This window comes from Zingiber officinale, chromosome 8A (genome assembly GCF_018446385.1).
Source record: "Zingiber officinale cultivar Zhangliang chromosome 8A, Zo_v1.1, whole genome shotgun sequence".
Taxonomy (NCBI): domain Eukaryota; kingdom Viridiplantae; phylum Streptophyta; class Magnoliopsida; order Zingiberales; family Zingiberaceae; genus Zingiber; species Zingiber officinale.
The window spans coordinates 27,557,968-27,566,945 of NC_056000.1; the positions used below are offsets into that span (position 1 = coordinate 27,557,968).

Consider the following 8,978-nt stretch of genomic DNA (forward strand, 5'->3'; position numbering starts at 1 on the left):
ATGGTTTCTGGTTTAGAAATTTATTGGTATAATGATGAAGTAGTTGGTTTCTAGTTTATGAAATTTATTCGTATCCTTTTCTTGGTAAGCGTAGTTGGTTTCTTGGAGGGCCCGCATAGTTAATTTATTTGTATAATGATGGATTAAGAATTTTGGCTCATTGTTGTAATTGTCTTGATATTTTTGATTGATTTTAGATTCATTAGTACAACAAAATGGACAAGGCATGGATGGCAAAGGATAGATTATCACATGAGTTCGAACTTGGACTAGAATCTTTCTTGCAATTTGCGCTGCAACATGCTACTAATCCTACTAGTATACCTTGTCCTTGTACGAAATGTGGCAATCTATGGAACACTAATATTAACAGCATAAGGGCACATGTGTACTGTAATGGTATAGACTTAACATACAAAAAATGGATATGGCATGGGGAAGAATCTGTATTAGGAGATTTAAAGAAAGAGAATGATGCAGCTGGAGAAAGTGAAAACTATTTTGCTGATAAACCTATAGATACGGTACACGCTGCATATGAAAGTTCAGAGAATCCAGATCAATTTATAAAATTACTTGAGGATGCTGAGAAACCCCTGTATGTTGGGTGTTCTAAATTTACAAAGTTATCTGCAATTGTGCAATTATATAACTTGAAAGCGAAATACATCTGGAGTGATAATAGTTTTACTGAACTACTTGTCTTGTTTGGAGAAATGCTTCCCGTTGACAATGAATTGCCTTTATCTTTATATGATGCAAAGAAAAGCTTATGTGCAATGGGGATGACTTATAAGAAAATACATGCTTGCCCTAATGATTGTGTCTTATACTGGAAGGAGTATGAGGATTTTACCGATTGTCCTACTTGTGGGTTGTCAAGGTGGAAGTTGGCCAAGAATTCTAGGATAATTGAAGGAGTCCCTACAAAAATTTTATGGTACTTTCCTCCTATTCCTAGATTGCAAAGAATGTTTCGGAGCAAGGAAATATCTAAGGAGTTAATTTGACATGCTAATAAAAGAGTATGTGATGCCTATATGCGACATCCAGCTGATGCACCTTGTTGGAGACTTGTGGATCATAATTGGCCAAATTTTGCTTCTGAGACAAGAAATCTAAGGTTGGCCATAGCAGCTGATGGAATCAATCCTCATAGTTTGATGAGTTCTACATATAGTTGTTGGCCAGTTATAATGATCACCTATAACCTTCCTCCATGGTTGTGTATGAAGAGAAAATATATAATGCTCACGTTGTTGATTTCTGGTCCTAAACATCCGGGAAATGACATTGATGTGTACTTGGCGCCTTTGATTGACGATTTAAAAGAATTATGGGAAGTTGGTGTTGAAGCATATGATGCACACTGAGAAAAAAGATTCTTGCTTAGAGCTGTCCTATTGTGGACAATTAATGATTTTCCGGCATATGGAAACCTGGCAGGATGCACTGTAAAAGGATATCAAGCATGCCTATCTGTGGTGAGGAAACTTGTGCAAAAAGGTTGAAGCATAGTAAAAAAATGTCATTTACAGGTCATAGACGGTTTCTTCGTAGAGATCATCCTTATCGAAGGCAGAAGAAGGCATTTGATGGGACACAAGACTGTACTATGGCCCCAAAACCACTAAGCGGTGATGAAGTTTTAAAAAAAGTAGAAGGAATTACATGCCGATGGGGAAAAATTAGAGCAAATTTTCAATCAAAGGAAAATGATGGTAAGTCCTGCTGGAAAAAAAAATCGATATTCTTTGAACTTAAGTATTGGAAAGATCTGCATGTTCGACATGTTCTTGATGTGATGCACATAGAGAAAAATGTTTGCGAAAGTTTGATTGGTACATTACTTGATATGCCAGGAAAGACAAAAGATGGAATTGCAGCAAGAAACGACCTAGTGGATATGAAAATTAGGGGAGAATCAGCACCACAAAAAGGGGAGAAAAGGACATTTTTGCCCCCAGCATGTTATACATTAAGCAAGGATGAGAAACGAAGACTTTGTAATTCATTGTTCGGAATTAAGGTTCCCACGGGTTACTCCTCCAACATCAAAAACTTTGTCTCAATAAAGGACCTAAAACTGGTTGGTCTTAAATCACATGACTGCCACACCTTAATGCAACATTTGCTTCCAATTGCCATCCCTGGTGTTCTACCCAAGCATGTCAGAAATGTTATCACAAGGTTTTGTTTCTTATTCAATGTGTTATGTAACAAAGTAATTGATGCCTCAAAGTTGGATAAAGTACAAATAGAAATTGTGACGACGTTGTGTCTGTTTGAAAAGTATTTTCCACCTTCATTTTTTGATATAATGGTTCACTTAACAGTTCATCTCGTGCGTGAGGTCAAGTTGTGTGGACCAGTTTGGTATAGATGGATGTTTCCATTTAAAAGATATATGAAAACATTGAAAGGTTATGTGCGGAATAGAAATCGACCAGAAGGATGCATGGCTAAATGTTATATTGCTGAAGAAGCTGTAGAGTTTTGCTCAGAATTTCTATCTAATATGAACACGATAGGGATTCCATCAAAGCATCGTGAAACAATACTCACTAAGTCCTTGTCAGGTGCCAAGGTGCACTTCTGTTGTCACGATGAGTTGGAACAAGCACATCGGTATGTATTGGAAAATGAAGCTGAGGTTGATCCTTACATTGTGTAAGCCCTCTAATTCAGTAATAATCTCCTGAAATTGTTTAAAAAAATATCTGATTAATCTCTTCAAAATTTTTTGATTAGGGAACATATGACACACTTGAAGCAAAAATTTCCTATTAAAGGTGCAAAGTGGTTACAAGATAAACACCACATAAGTTTTATTTCTTGGTTCCATGAACATGTAAGTACCATAAATATTAGCATGTTTATTATTGAACACTAGAACTTTAAGACTTTTAATAATTAAACCCCCTTATGATGAATTGTAGGTTACAAATACAACATCATCTTCCTCCAATCAATTATCAGAAAAAGTGAAGCTGTTGGCAAATGGACCTAGCAAGCAAGTGCTAAAATACTCTAGTTATATGATCGATGGGGTCACTTATTACACGAAAGAACGTGATAATGTTACAGTTGTTCAAAACTCGAGTGTAAGCTTGCTCGCACAAACAATGCAAGTTGCAAGTTCAAAGGATAAGAATCCAATTATATCAGACATGATGTATTATGGTGTGATACAAGAAATATGGGAACTCAATTACCATGATTTTCGAGTTCCAATGTTTAAGTGTGATTGGGTAGAGAATAACACCGATATTAGAGTAGATGATAATGGTTTCACCTTGGTAAATCTTAAGAGAATGGGATTCAAATCCGACCCATTTATCTTGGGCACTCAAGCGAAGCAAGTATTTTATGTAGAATACCCTCAAGATCCCACATGGTCTATTGTACTTTCAACTACAAATAGAGAGTATTTTAATACATCACTGATGATAAGTTGGGAGATCCTTCAATCCACTACCAATGCTTCACAAAAGGGATGCCATCAATGGATATTGACGAAACTGATGACAATGAACCATCCTGTATTCGTGGAGATTGTGATGGGATTTGGGTTGACAATGAGAATTTTTAGTTTGGTAACTTTATTTATGGTTTATATATGTGACTATTTACTTTATTTTGGTAACTTTGGTTAATTGTTTGGTAGTAGTTTTTTTTAAAAAAAATATACGAATGTTTATTTTGTTGTGATTTTGAATGATATGCTCTGCTCTATTTCAAATTCTCACTGTTATGATTAGGTTTTCGACACAATGAACACTAGAAAAAAGGCCAATTTAGCACATGATGATAAGTATTCACACACAAATGCAAAAGACAAAGAACAAGATCAAAAAGAGGGTGCTGAGGATAGCCAGGACATAGGATCAGATGGGACGGCCCAAACAGCAAGATCAAAAAGAGGTCGTACACAAATGAATAAGCTTGTTGTTCAAAGGATTCAGGGAGTCAAACAAAGTGTCAAATTTAATGAGTATGGACAGCCAGTTGGCCAAAAGGCTTCTGAATTGCAAAGTTTTATTGGTGTGCTTGCTCGGGAAAAAGTTAATATTAATTACAACTCTTGGAAGCAAGTGCCGAATGAAGTTAAGAACATGATATGGGAATCTGTCAATGTAAGTTACATGAAACTTTCTTATGTGAAGCATTTTTTTCTGTTCTTTTATTTATATACTTAAGATATTTGTTTGTGTATTTGACATACCAACTGGACCCAAAATGGAGGAATGGGTGTTTGATCTCTGCAAACACCAAGTGGCGTCAGTATAAAACTCACCTCACCAGGACATTCATCCAGCCAAATAGAAATAATCCGAAGCTTCTCAATAAGGTACCTCAAGGGCATTGCATTTCACGTGAAGATTGGAGTAGTTTTGTGATTAATCGAATGTCTGAAGACTTTATAGTAAGTTGTTTAAGGTGGTCTTTTTAAATTCTAGTTGATATATGTGGTTATAATTCATCTATCACTATGTAGAGGAAAAGTGAATTACAAAGTCAAAGAAGCAAGGCAAACTTATACCCTCATCGTCTTTCTCGAAAAGGATATGCGGGTTTGTCTGAAGAAATAGTAAGTATTTAGTTAACATTAATAAATTCCTACTTATGGTTGTCATAGTTGGTGTTGAGTACGTTGACTTCATGTGGTTTTTGGTATCAGTCCAGTGTTTTATGTGATGACGAAGAGATAAACAGAGCCATCCTCTGGAAGAAAGGGCGGCTCAACAAAGCTGGGGAATTTGTTGGCGATGAGTTGAAGCAAACAGTGAATAAGATTGTAAGCAAAAGTATACATAAATTGCTTATTTTGTACATATATGATATATGCATATATTTAAAGTTATTGTATTTGGATGCATGACAGGATGATTATATTGTCCAAAAGAAGGATGATAAGATGCCCTTTACCATTTGAGGATATTCTCACGAAGGCCTTGAATTCTAACGAACATGGTGGACGTGTGAGAGGCATAGGAGCAAATGTCACTCCATCATCCTTCTTCAAGCTTGCTAGAGGGAAGGTGCAAATTGATAAGGCTGCCTATGAAAGGCAACAGAAAGAGTTTAAGGAGGCAAAAGCTATGCTTTCTGATCAAGGTGACAGAATAGAAAAATTGGAAGCAATGGTGTTGAAACTTTCTGGTCGAGAATTTGAGAGTGAGGAGAAGGGTAGCTGCTCAGTTAAACCACAATGCCTCCTCGATATAAAACCTGAAGTTGAACGTCATAGGCGCCTCTCAAATGAAGGCCTAGAAGAACATGATGTGATGATGTGAAAGTTATTGAGAAGGATTCGGCTTTACAGGTTAAATATATATTTCATGTTGATATTATTATCCCATCGTTAGTATCTAATGAATCTTGTAAAGCACTATCTGTTGAAGATTCATAAATTGTTTGTCTTATAGGGAAAAGCAGTGATGTTGTTATTGCAGCCTAACGACAAGACTGTTGCATATGGGACAATTGTCTCTGTTAATGGACCTGGCAACTTTATTGATGATGTTCCATTACCCGTGAATTGCATGAGGATTGCCATTGATAAAGCAATTGATCAATCAGCACCACTGCCTGTTGCAATCCCGTCTGCATGTCAGAGTATTGGGGATGTTGTAGGTGGCCATGTGGCTTGGCCTGTGCACTTAATCAACATGCGGGATGAGGTAAATGTGATAAAGTGTTGTCTAAATTTTGTGTACATTTAAAGTATGTCACATATCTAATATATATATGGTTGCATCTACATATGTAGAAGACCAGGAAGAAACAAGTTGACAACAGACAAGAGAAGAAGTTGCAATCGTCCAATGTGCCAAGACCCTTACACATCTTATATAGTTATTTTCAGCGTCTTGATGAAACAGAGAATGTGATTTTGGAATTAGTTCCTGATGTATTTGGCATGGAGCGCACAGTCCATGTTAATTGCGATGACATATTTCCCTTTTGTGAATTGAAGCCAATCACAGACACTTGCATAGTTGTGTATATGTGGTAAGCTTTCAATTGAATTGGACTTTATTTATATGTTTCATTAATTTAGATTTCATCATTTTTTTGGGATATTTTCCAATTGTAGGCATCTATATAGAAAGATGCAGGAAAAGATGTTGCTGCAGGATTTCAGATTGGTGGATCCAGTGCCTGTGGAATATGTACCATTAAGAAATCAGAATAGAGATTTCATCCAAGAACAATTGAATAAAAGGGCTTGTTACTTAAGCAGTAGGCTAATTGGTACCTCATCTGGTCAATTGGTTGTTGTGCCATGCAACGTTGGGTGAGTAAGAATAACATTATATATCACTCTCACTTGCATATTTTGAGAACTTGCAAGATGCATATATACACTAATTATATTTCTTTGTGTAGTTTTCACTGGATTTTGACTATCATCAATGTTGAGAAGGAGATTATTTTTTTGTTGGATCCTCTTAGTCACCGCATTCGTGATCAAGATTGGAAATATGTTGTCAACATGTAAGTTTTTTGGCTTCTTTTCTTACCTTTGTTGAAACATGTAAGTATTTTGATGTGGGAATACAATTCCCATGGGTTATATGCATGTAGGGCCTTGAAAATGTATAATGCGGAGGCTGGAAGGAAAGGGAAAAAACAACCAACATGGGTAGCTGTCAAGGTATGTCCTTTTGATTAGCAACTGTTTCACTATCCTTGAAGGAGTTATTCCAATATTTCTTTTCTAACATAGGCTCCTCAACAACCGGATGCGGAGCAATGTGGTTTTTATATCATGCGATATATGAAAGATATAATTGAAAATTTTGGAGTTGACCACAAGGATTCACTTCCAGCAATGGTAATAATACAATATTTACCCCTGGTGATTTTGATAATTTCGATTGAGTTCCCCTGGTGCTTGCTATGATTATTTGATACAAACCGGATGCTATGCTTTTGTTACAATGATTTTTTTTATACAAACCGAATGATATGCTTTTGTTACAAACCAGATACTAGTTGGAGACTAAATGATTGCCTAAGAAGAAAGGAATTAGAGATTAGGAGATGCAGTGAGTAGAGTGGCTGGATAAGCTATCTTAAATGGTAACCTTAGGATTAAAGGATTGATTACATTTTTTGAACCTGCTCAACTTCCTCTAAATATCTAACACATTGATACTCGAATTTAACCTAACCTATTAAGATAAATGGGTAATCAATACTAATCCTTATTTTGATTGTTTAAATGTTGGGCTCCTGTTTCATAGCAAAAGGTTCATTTTGTGACTCTAAACTAAGTTTTTTTTTATTGTTTAAGTGTATTTTCTGAATTTTGAGAACCAATTTTTTTTTGTACATCTACCATCAAGTATGACCCTACTTTATTAGATGCTATCATATTTCTTTTTTTGCTTCAATTGACAATCTGGTGGTTCGCAGAATCTGGAGTGTGGACAATCTGTTAAGGTTGTCTTTAATCAGATTTCGATTGTGCTACTAGAGATTCATAAATGAATATTTGTCAATCTAATCAGCTGGTTTGGCTTAAGAATAAGATCAGTAATAGCCAACTAAAGTCTAGTAAAAATGCCCTCAAAAGTAACTAGAGTGGCCGAAAAGAGGGAATTAGAATTGGAGAAAGAGATGGAGATTATTAAGGATATCAATGTATATATTAGTCTCTTTCTCTCTTTCCTAACAACTTAGCTTTTAGGATAAATAGTCAGCCAATCAAATTTGAGAGAAAAAGAGAGGAGAACCTTCACTAGTGCAATTGGCGACCATGCACCACTCTTGTTGTCCGCTGTGCTGTAAGGCAGAGTTGACAGATGTAAGTGTGATATGTTAGGATCTTTATGTTCTTGAATTTGGGATCGTTTCCAAGGCTTTTCTTGAATTGGCTAGTTTGCATCAAGAAAATTCCCTGCTCTTGATAAGAAAGAAGACCATTAAATAGCTTCCTGATTGTGAATACTTCATTACTTGTAAATTAACCAGATATACACTTTTCAGTTGATCTGTTACAGTAAAAGCCAGTAATAGAAACTACTTAACCAGATATACACTTTTAGACCCCCATCTTCATGCACATGGCTAACTGTAACCCGCGAGGTCTTCTGACTTTGTGTTTTTCAGTTCAGGGTCTACTAGTTTACTTATCTCTTCTGGGTTTTGAAGATACTTTGTGGCCTGTATAACATAGAAGAACAATGAGCCGTGGATATATAGCATGAATCTACTAATATGAATCACAAACTGTTGGATCAAGAAGGATATATCTTGAGACTAGCAAACCCAAAGGGCAAACAATGTTATGTCTTTTCCAACTAATGAATCTCCAAAGGGAAGATAATGTTGAAAGACACTTGTGATTTGCAGCGAGGCTATGGTTTCCTCAGTTGGGATGTGATAAGGTAGCTAAATAGAGGTAATACAACCTTTAACTTACCCTGACTATTGTATGAACTGATTAGAGGGCTCGTTGAGAATTAAGCTTCTAAACTACATGGAACAAATGATTATCGGAAGTTTGTAGGAAATAAGAACAAATTTGGGTTTATGCCCTCAATATCTGTTACAAGAAGCTGATGCTGTTTTTGAGTATCAAATATTTTCAAATATGCATCTTACCCAATTTATCAGACACCCTCTTTCCTTGCAATATGGAGGTCTTCCACTGATTATTTCCAGTAAAACTACTCCAAAAGCAAAGATGTTAGCTTGAATTTCCATTTCTTGTGGCTCTCGAGGAACATTATATTCTGGAAGAGAGACTCTACTGAAGTAACCAACACTTTTCTTAGATTCTGAGAAAATAATTTTCCAGCTCTCAAAATCAACCAACAGCAAAAGAAATGTAAGAGGGTTTTATAATCTTAATCCATTCCGCTAATACAAAGATGTGAAAAAACAGAAACCAAGTTAGCAGCAAAAATCACTGAAGGAATTATCTGGGAAAGATGAAAGCCGCAAAAAAAGCTCAGACTTGAGTC

The 8,978-nt window shown here is 36.0% G+C and overlaps 1 long non-coding RNA gene across 1 annotated transcript; it reads right to left on the minus strand.

The window, feature by feature from the left end:
* Positions 1-8,128: 8,128 nt before the first annotated feature.
* Positions 8,129-8,750, minus strand: LOC122012001. Its single transcript, XR_006120082.1, has 2 exons — positions 8,617-8,750; positions 8,129-8,175 (listed from the first exon to the last, which is right to left on the minus strand). It is a non-coding gene; the product is annotated as an uncharacterized LOC122012001 (long non-coding RNA).
* Between the last annotated feature and the right edge of the window lie 228 nt (positions 8,751-8,978).